The sequence below is a fragment of the Echinops telfairi genome, unplaced genomic scaffold (assembly GCF_000313985.2).
Source record: "Echinops telfairi isolate 266 unplaced genomic scaffold, ASM31398v2 ScPeMD7_3533;HRSCAF=4204_0, whole genome shotgun sequence".
In the NCBI taxonomy this organism is placed as follows: domain Eukaryota; kingdom Metazoa; phylum Chordata; class Mammalia; order Afrosoricida; family Tenrecidae; genus Echinops; species Echinops telfairi.
Window position 1 is genome coordinate 28,628,544 of NW_022107431.1, and position 9,247 is coordinate 28,637,790.

Consider the following 9,247-nt stretch of genomic DNA (forward strand, 5'->3'; position numbering starts at 1 on the left):
TTAACTTAATTGTTTACTACCAAAACATATCCTTGGCAATTTGTAGAAGTGTGACAAAATGTGGCCACTTAAATGAGGCTTTATACCTGTCATCTAATATTACACTTTTTATTTAAGTAAATATTTTTGTGTTTCCTTGATATTTATTGAACAAATATATTATTTAGTTCTCAATTTTTAAAAAGTAGTAAATTTTGATTTAAGAATATGTGACTTTCCATCAGCATTATTTGTCACATTGACATGAAAACTGTTAAGAACTCCGTGATAATATTAATAGACATAGAAAAAGCATTTGGCAACACCCAACACCCATTCCTGTGTAAGACACTAAAAAAGATAGGAATGGAAGGAAAATTCCTCAATTTAATACAAGTAATATATGAAAAAAAATAGTGAGTAGTCAATGGAGAAAAGATGAAAACAATCCCACTGAAAAAGGATGCCCTTGTCCTCACTTTATTTAACATCGTACTGAAGGTCCTACCTAACAAAGAAAAAGGCAAAGGAAAGACATCAAAGGCTTTCATCTAGGGAAAGAAGAGGTAAAACTATAGTTATTCACGGATGATATGATTTTATAAATAGAAACCCCAAAAGCTCCACAAGAGGAGTGCCGGAAGGGATAGAAGAAAATGGCAGAGTGGCAAGACACAAGATCAACAAACAGAAGTCTATCAGACTGCTATACACATCACATAAGACCATAGAAGAGGAGATCCAAAAGGTAGTACATTTCACAAATTTCAAACAAATTGAAATATCTAGGGATATACCGAACAAAAAAATCCCCAGAATATTTGTACAAGGAAAACTATAGAACACTATTACAAGAAACCAGAGTGGCCTCCACAAATGGAAGAATATCCCATGCTCATGGAACAGAAGACTTAATAAAGTAAAGATGTCAGTACTGCCCAAGGCACTATATAAGTTTAACACTACCCTAATACAAATACCAACATCTTTCCTCAAAGAATTGAAAAAAAAACTGACTACCAACTTTACATGGAGAGGGAAGAAACCCAGAATTAGCAGAGACTCCTCAAGAAGAAGGACAAAGACAGAGCTTGCTTTACCTGACTTCAGCACCTATAATACAGTCACAGTTGTCGAAGCACCATGGTTCTGGTATAATGACAGCAATTCAGACCAATGGAAAATAACTGAAAATACAGAAATGAAATCATCAGCATACAGACAACGGATCTTTGATAAGGGCAAAGAAAATATGAAATGGGAGGATATTCCACAAACGGTACCGGGAAAAATGTATATCTACCTGCAGAAAAATGAAGCAAGACTCTGGCCTCACTCCACGAACAAGAATAAACTGAAGGTGGATCACAAACCTCAAGGTAAACCCCAACTATTAGGGCCATTAATGAGAGAATTGAGACACTCTTAAGAACTTTTCCACAGATAGGCTATCAGAAAAAGGGAAGGAGACAAACACAGAGGAAGCACATTTTGACAAGAGGGATATAGTGAAGAGAAAAGATCTGTGCACATTGAACAAGTTCACCAAGAGAGTAATAAAAGAGTCCACCGACTGGGAAGACATCTTTAGCGTATGATACATCAGCCAAAGGCCTTATTACTAAAATCTGCAATACTCTGCTAGCTTACAATAATAAAAAAAACAAATAGTGATCATGTCAGGAAGGTGAGCATCAAAGAATGCTGACTTGTTAGAATAAGGTGTTCTTGTGTTAAGGGAGTACTTAATTGGAAGCGCCTTGTCCATCTACAACCTTAATTCTTAACATATATATATGAGTACGTAGTTTTATTCCCCACTCATTATATATAGTTACATATGTACAAGCCTATATTTTGGCCTCTATAAAGAGATTTATAAGCATTTAAAAATTTTATTTTAAGAACTGTTTAGCTTAACAGAAAATTTGCACACACAAAAAATTTTAAATTAAAAGCCCCACAGAGGATCTCCATTTTTCTAGTCTCTCTCCTTCACAACATATCTAATTTTTTGCATCCCTGTGATATAGTTGCTACAATTAATGAAACTACATTTATATATTATTATTAACTATATAGCTCTTGTGTACAATGTTCAGGGAAGCATCAGTTGAGAAATCAAATTATACACTTCATTGGGTTAATCTGCTGCACAAAATCTCGTTAAATGCTGAAAAGCAAGAATGTTACTTTGAGGACTAAAGTGCGCCTGACTCAAGTAATGGAATTTTAGATTGCCCCCTATGCATGTGAAAGTGGGATATTGAATAAGGAAGACAAGAACGGATGCATTTGCATTATGGTGTTGATGAAGAATATTGAAAGTACCTTGGACTGCCAAAAGAACAAACAAATCTGCCATGGAAGAAGTACAACCAGAATGATCCGTAAAGGCAAACATGGTGAAACTTTGTCTCAAGTACGTTGGCCATGTTGTCAGGAGCCAGCAGTCCCTGGAAAGGGACATCATACTGGTAAAGCAGTCAGGTAGTGAAAAAGAAGACCTCCCATAAGCTGTAGTGACAGTAGTGACTGCATCGATGGGCTCAAACATAAGCACAATTGTGGGGATGGCACAGGACTGGGCAGTGTTTCTGTTACACACAGGGTCACTGTGAGTCGGAAAAGACTTGATGACATCTAATAACAACAATATATATTAGGATCAATAATATTTTGTACACTCTTACCTGTTTTTGCAAATAGATATATCATGTGCCTACTTTTATAATATCATACAGAATAGTTTCACTACCCTAAAAATATCCTTTGCTCCACCAATTTACCCTTCACCCATCATAAAAACTGCTGACAATTCTGATCTTCACACCATGTCTATGTTGTTACTTATATGGTTAGATGGATTGAATCAGTGATGGCTAATAGAATCCCTATGTTTAACAGAACAAAACACTGCTTGGTACTCGGCTGTTCTCACAACTGATGCTATGTTTGAACTCATTTCAACAACCATTGTGTCGATCTTGTGGAGACTTTTTATCCTTGTCAGGAAACCTCTGCTATAGCAAACATGATGTATTCTTCCAAAGACTAATCTTTGCTGATAACTTGTTCACAGCACAGAACAAAATCTTGTCATATTTGCTTCTGAGGAAGATTCCAGTTGTACTTCTTCAAGGATTGTTTTGCTTGCTTCTCTGGTCATCTAAGGTACTTTCAAGAGTCTCTGATGGCATAGTGGTAATGCATTGGGCTGTGATCCCCAAGGTCAGCATTTCTATACCACCAACTGCTTTACGGGAGAAAGTTAATACTTTATATTGTTGGGTCACTATGAATCTGCATCATTCAATTGAAGTGAGTTTTAAAAATACTTTCAATATTTTCAACCGACCCTATAATTCAAATGCTTCCTTATACTTCTGCCTTTCTAGAATGGAACATCATTGAAATCATACAGTTTTCCTATTGGTTTCTATAACTTAACAATATACATTTAAAATTTGTCCATGTCTTGACAGCTCACTGATAGAATGAAAGCAGAATGACACTCCATTGTATGGGTTTACCACTGTAAGTTTATCCATTCATTTATTGAAAGATGTTTTGGTTGCTTTCAAGATTTTGAAATGATGAAGTATTTATGGTGCTATAAATACTCATTTGCAGATTTTTATAGAGACATATGTTTTCAACTCATGCAGGAAATTCATTAGGAGGGTGATTACTACATTGTTTGGTAAACTTATATTTAGAGTTCTAATAAACTGTCACAGTTCACCTTCCAAAGTTGTGGTGCCATTTTGTATTCCTGCAAATATAAATGAATATTTACATTACCTCACTTAGTTACCAGCATTTGATACCAGTGACTTATGTGACTTATGGCTGCAATAGTAGGTAGGACCTGGTAATTCATCTTTGTTTGAATTTGTTATTCCATAATAATAAAAGAGGTTCTATCATTTCTTATACTTAATAATTATCTCTCGTTATGATAGGTAGGAATCTTGTCAACTTGGCTGGGCTAGGATTCCTAGAGGTTTAGCAGTTGAGGCCTCCCTCATAATGTGATCTAACATAATGTTATCAATTTTGTGATGAGCTCTATTGTGATCCACACAGTTACTCAGGTCATAACCCTAGTGATTTCTCTTTAAGGGTGTGGATTACTTGATACTAAAGTATTGAAGAAGAAATTATGCATATGAATATGGTTGCTAAAGAAGAATATTGAAAGTACCAAGGGCTGCTAAAGGGAAAACAAGCATATCTTCAAAGTACAGACAGAGCAGTAAGATGCAAGGATGGTAAGACTTCGTCTCACATATTGTGGATTTTATCAGGAGAGACAAGTCTCAGTAAAGGACATTCTGCTTGATAACGTAGCGGGTCAGAGAAACAGAGGAAGACTTTAATGAGATGGATTGATACAGTGAATGCAGCAATGAGCTGAAGCACAGGAATGATGTTGAGAATGTGACAGGACTCTGCACTGTTTCCTTATGTTGTACATAAGGGTGATGTGGGGAAGAACTGACTCATTGGCATCTAACCATAATAAATACGGATAGAATATCCATAAATATTTCAGTGCACTACATCTTATATCTGCTTAAACTCCTCGTGATTTTGAGAATATGTTAGATCTTCCTTCTTTTCAATGACTCTGTTGGACCACATAGACTAAAGAAACTCATATGTGTGTAAGAGAGAGCTTAATATCAAAGAGCAATTGTATATTGACTAAACATCCCATCCTAGTCCAGATCAAGTTCATAAGTCCAATATTAGCCCATATGTCCAATACTAGTGCATAAATTCCTCTTCAGGTTCATCAGTCACGTGCAACGATGCTGAATGCAAAAACTGAAGAGTCTTATGGATCCATGGCAGTGGAAGTATCGCAGCACTGGAGTGATGCTCCTTCAGTTTTCTGAGTTCCTCACAGCAGGAAATTGAAGCAGAGCATGAGAGTGTGGCCCCCTCTCAGGAGAAAGAGAGGAAGTTCCCAGAATCCACAAGGAGGCATCATCAGGCAGTGAACAGATTGACAAACTAGACACCACAACTTCACTCCTCAAGTTGACCCAAAATTATGTAACTTCCACAATGATCTTGACAGTTTTGAGTAACACTGATTAAATAATTTATATAATGTACCTTAAATGGAATGGCTTTACATATTTGTTCATGATTAGCCTGCTTATGTATTTGAAGAGGAAGTTACAGAAGTAAAGAGGTTTTTTTCTTTTTTGTTTTGTCTTGTTTCAGTGTTAATCATATAAAAATATTCTTATTCTTAAGTACTGCTAAGTAAAGACTGATTCATAAGACCCTTTGTAGAACAGAATAAAATATGACTCATCGGATTCTTTTTCACAAGTGTTGTGTTTTTTGAGCCTAGTGTTGCTGCCACTGAATAGTTCCATCTCATTGGGTGCCTTCCTCTTTTTTAATGACCCTCTATATTAATAAGCTTAATTCCCTTTTCCAGGGACTGGTCCCCTTGATTGCGTATCCAAAGTAAGTGAGAAAAAGTCTGGATGTCTTCACTTTCAAGGATCACTGTGGCTCACCCTCCCAGTCCTTTTTCAAAGACAGATTTGTTCTTCTATCAGCAGGTGTAAAAATGGTATGGGGGCCATATTTGACCTTCTCTGACTTCACTAAGACAGAGGAACATCTAACTCTATAGACCAAGGATTATTTTTATGAGACAGAGCTCCAACATTCAACTTTCTCTACCTTATTCTGATATCAATCATCAATCAAAACATAAATCCCTTCCATAGCACTCTACTACTGGAGCAATAATTCATTGCAATGACCACACAAGACTCATCGATAATACTCATGGCTATGGGAGGTTTTAAGGGAATTTAACAGGTTATAAGTCAAAATGAAAGATATTGAAGTTACAATTGGTTTGTTACAGTGTTTCTTATTAGAAGTGTCAACAGACACATCATTATGATCACCCATTTCTTGGCTATTTAGGCTCTTGGCCTCTCCCTTTCTGTGACAAGTGCTAAAAAAAAAAATCCATCCATGTGGGTAAAGGCCAAAAGGACAACTCAGCAAACTGGTCTCCTACCTGAAGGCATTTCACTTTACTTTTTCTATGGGCCAGGAAGTCCTCTGTCTCATATTTGTTGCCACTGCTACCTCTACCTCTCCATGTCAGGAACAGAGACTTGGATATGCTCTGTTAATGGTTCTTCTTTCTTGATGGTCCTTAGATATTTTTGTTCCTGCTTCTGAAATGACATACTTTGTACAAAATGAAACAGAAGTGAAAAAATTACACAAATTAGAGTTTCACACACTATGTTTGCATGATACTATCCATTTAGTGGGACTAACAAAGGTGATGGATATAAAAAAGCATACAATTTCAACATTCTTCATTAAGACCACAATTGAAATGCCTCAATTCTTTTACAGTCTTCCTTATTCATTGTCTAGCTTTCACAGGCATATGAGGTGATTGAAAATAGCAAGACTTAGTCCTCTAGGTGACAGATTTATTTTGTAACACTTTAATGAGGTCCATTGCTGCAGATTTGTCCTGTGTAGTACATTGTTTGATTGCAACATTGAAACTTTAATATAAACACTCCAAAGCCTGGATTGTGATCCACGTGAGTTTTATAAAGGATTTAAGAAGCTTCAGGTTTGACACAGGCACCCTCAGGGCCTTTACATCCACACATGGAGTCCTGAGGAGAGGGAAAACTTCAGGAGCCACTGAAAAAGAAGTTCAGTGGGCTTCGGATCCTGGCTTTTCAGGCCCTACTCTGAGAAGCAGGGTTGATGACACTCGTTGACCCCAATGATTGAATTAAATTCACCAGGCCTAGATGGGGCCAATCCAGGGGATGAAGTCCATGCATCATAGTGAAATGTAATACTAATGGATGAGGTAACAGAACACAAGATCATGGACCTCACCAACAGACTAGAAGAGGTGAAGAATCATACCAGCAATTTCAAGGACCATCAGGCAGACTTAAACAAATGGGGGAAAAGATTAAAAAAAAATTAATGAGGCAAAATAAAACCAGAGATCAATGACAGATGCTATGAAATGGAACAATATCCCAATAATTGGTCTTACAGAATAAGACACAGTGAAGAATTATACTAGCGAGGGAATTCCTGGATGCAAACTTCCCTTCTTTAGTGAATGAGAATCAGTCATCTATACTGGAAGCAGAGAGGGCACCAATTAGAGTAAAACCCAGGAAGAACTCACCAAGGCACATAATACTTAAATTATCCAACTTTGAGGAAAAAGAAAGTTTTAAGACCATCAGGGAATAAAAAAAGGTGGTCGCATACAATGGTGCTCAGGTACGAATATTCTCAGACCTATCAGCAGGTACCATGAAGAGGAGAAGAGAGTGGAGTCACATCTTCCAAAAGCTGAAAGAAAAAAACTGCCAACCCAAGTATACTCTACCCTGTCAAATTATCTGTTAAGAAAGATGGTGAGGTAAGTCTTCCAGGACAAGGAAAATTCAAAGACTATGCTATAACCCACCAACCCTGCAGAAAATCCTTGCTGACTCACTGTGGTCAGAAGACCAACACCCACCATCCACAAGAAGTCAACACGTTGAAAACAATTATCAAGATAACATTCCCCAGATGGAAAAGAAGGCAAGAATGAAACCCTTCACACAAACACCGCACACTGATATGAAGGAGAATAGGAAAACACCCAACACACAAGGTACAGGATGACAGCAATTAATCCACAGGTGGTGCTAATAATCCTGAATGTCAAGTCTCAACTCACCCATTAAACCACAAAGTGTAGCAGACTGGCTCAGAAAACAACCCATCAATCTGTTGTCTGAAAGAAACCCTTCTTAACCCTATAACTCTGAGCACAACATTTCATAACATTTCATTAAAACATGTCTAGTACAGAAATTATGAAGCTTTTGGAGCCGACGACGATGTCGACAAAATTGTTGCACATTTCTAGTACAAATACATACAGTTAGTCACGCATTTTAGCTGCAAAATGCTTGAATAGTGGCACATGTTTTGACTGATTGTGCATTTGAGGTTAGGTAGTCATTGGTGTTCAGTGCATTTTCAGATAATTGTCAATCTATTGTAGTTTTAGTGTTGATATTTTTTGTATATGTTCAGAAAACTGCAGTTTTTATGTCAAAGGTGTAATACTCATAAAAACATTATATTTATTATATATTTCTGGTTTTTCAAAACGTAACGAATTCATTATGTTCGTCTTTTGAATCGACAGTGACAAAAATTACCACAGCATGAATTGTGATTTGTTTTACAGAAAACAGCGAATTTATGACCTCGATGGAAATGGTACAGACTCAGTGGTACAGATGAAATTGGTAAATAAAATGTGTATTATACTTAAAAATTTTTAATCCTATTGCGATTAAAACTATTTTGATAACAATATTTATTTTTTCTCATAACAGGAAGTGAATATACCCCAAATTATTCTGATTTGGATGAATTAGAAGACCTCGTGGTAAGTAATGATAATACTAGTAAAGATGAGTTAGAAATTTCAGTTGTTAAGTTTAAGAATCAATTCCAATAACTACAAGTTCAAAGCCGTCTACATCAAGAAATCGAAGGATTCTCTTTGGCGACACATTTCTGGAAACGGTACAGCTAGACCTATGCCTGAATGGTTAGGACAAATAGATTATTCTGAGGTAGTAAAACGTCTTGTTGAATATTTTAGATATTTTTTTTCTCGAAGGATATCATTACTCATGTTATCAACCAATCAAATCTTTATGCAATCCAGAAAAATCCCAATAACCTCTTGCACTGAGTAGCCAGGAACTTGAGTAATTTTGGCATATACTCTGCTTCATTTGATAGACTTGCTAATTGCACTGTACAGAATTCACATCAGATCAAAAAAATACTATCACAAATTATTTTTTCATTTTATACATGTGACTGTTGTGAAGTCTTGGCTACTTTATTTATTTATTTATTTTTATTAAAAAAATTTTTTCTTGGCTACTTTATTGTAGAGACCGTATGAGCCTTCAGTAACCAAAACAATAAAAAAAAAAAAAATCCAGTCTGTAAAAGTTCAAAATGAGCAGCGCCAAAGCTCTTCTTCTTGAAGGAAAAAGTAATAGACCAACAAAAAGAGGCAGACCTTCTACTGGCTTTACTGATATTGCGTTTGCTAACAGAAAGAGAAGAGGTCCTGCCAACAAAAGCATCCCAGGAAGAGATACAAGTTTGGATGGTCTTCACCATTACTCTGAGGTCACAAACAGAG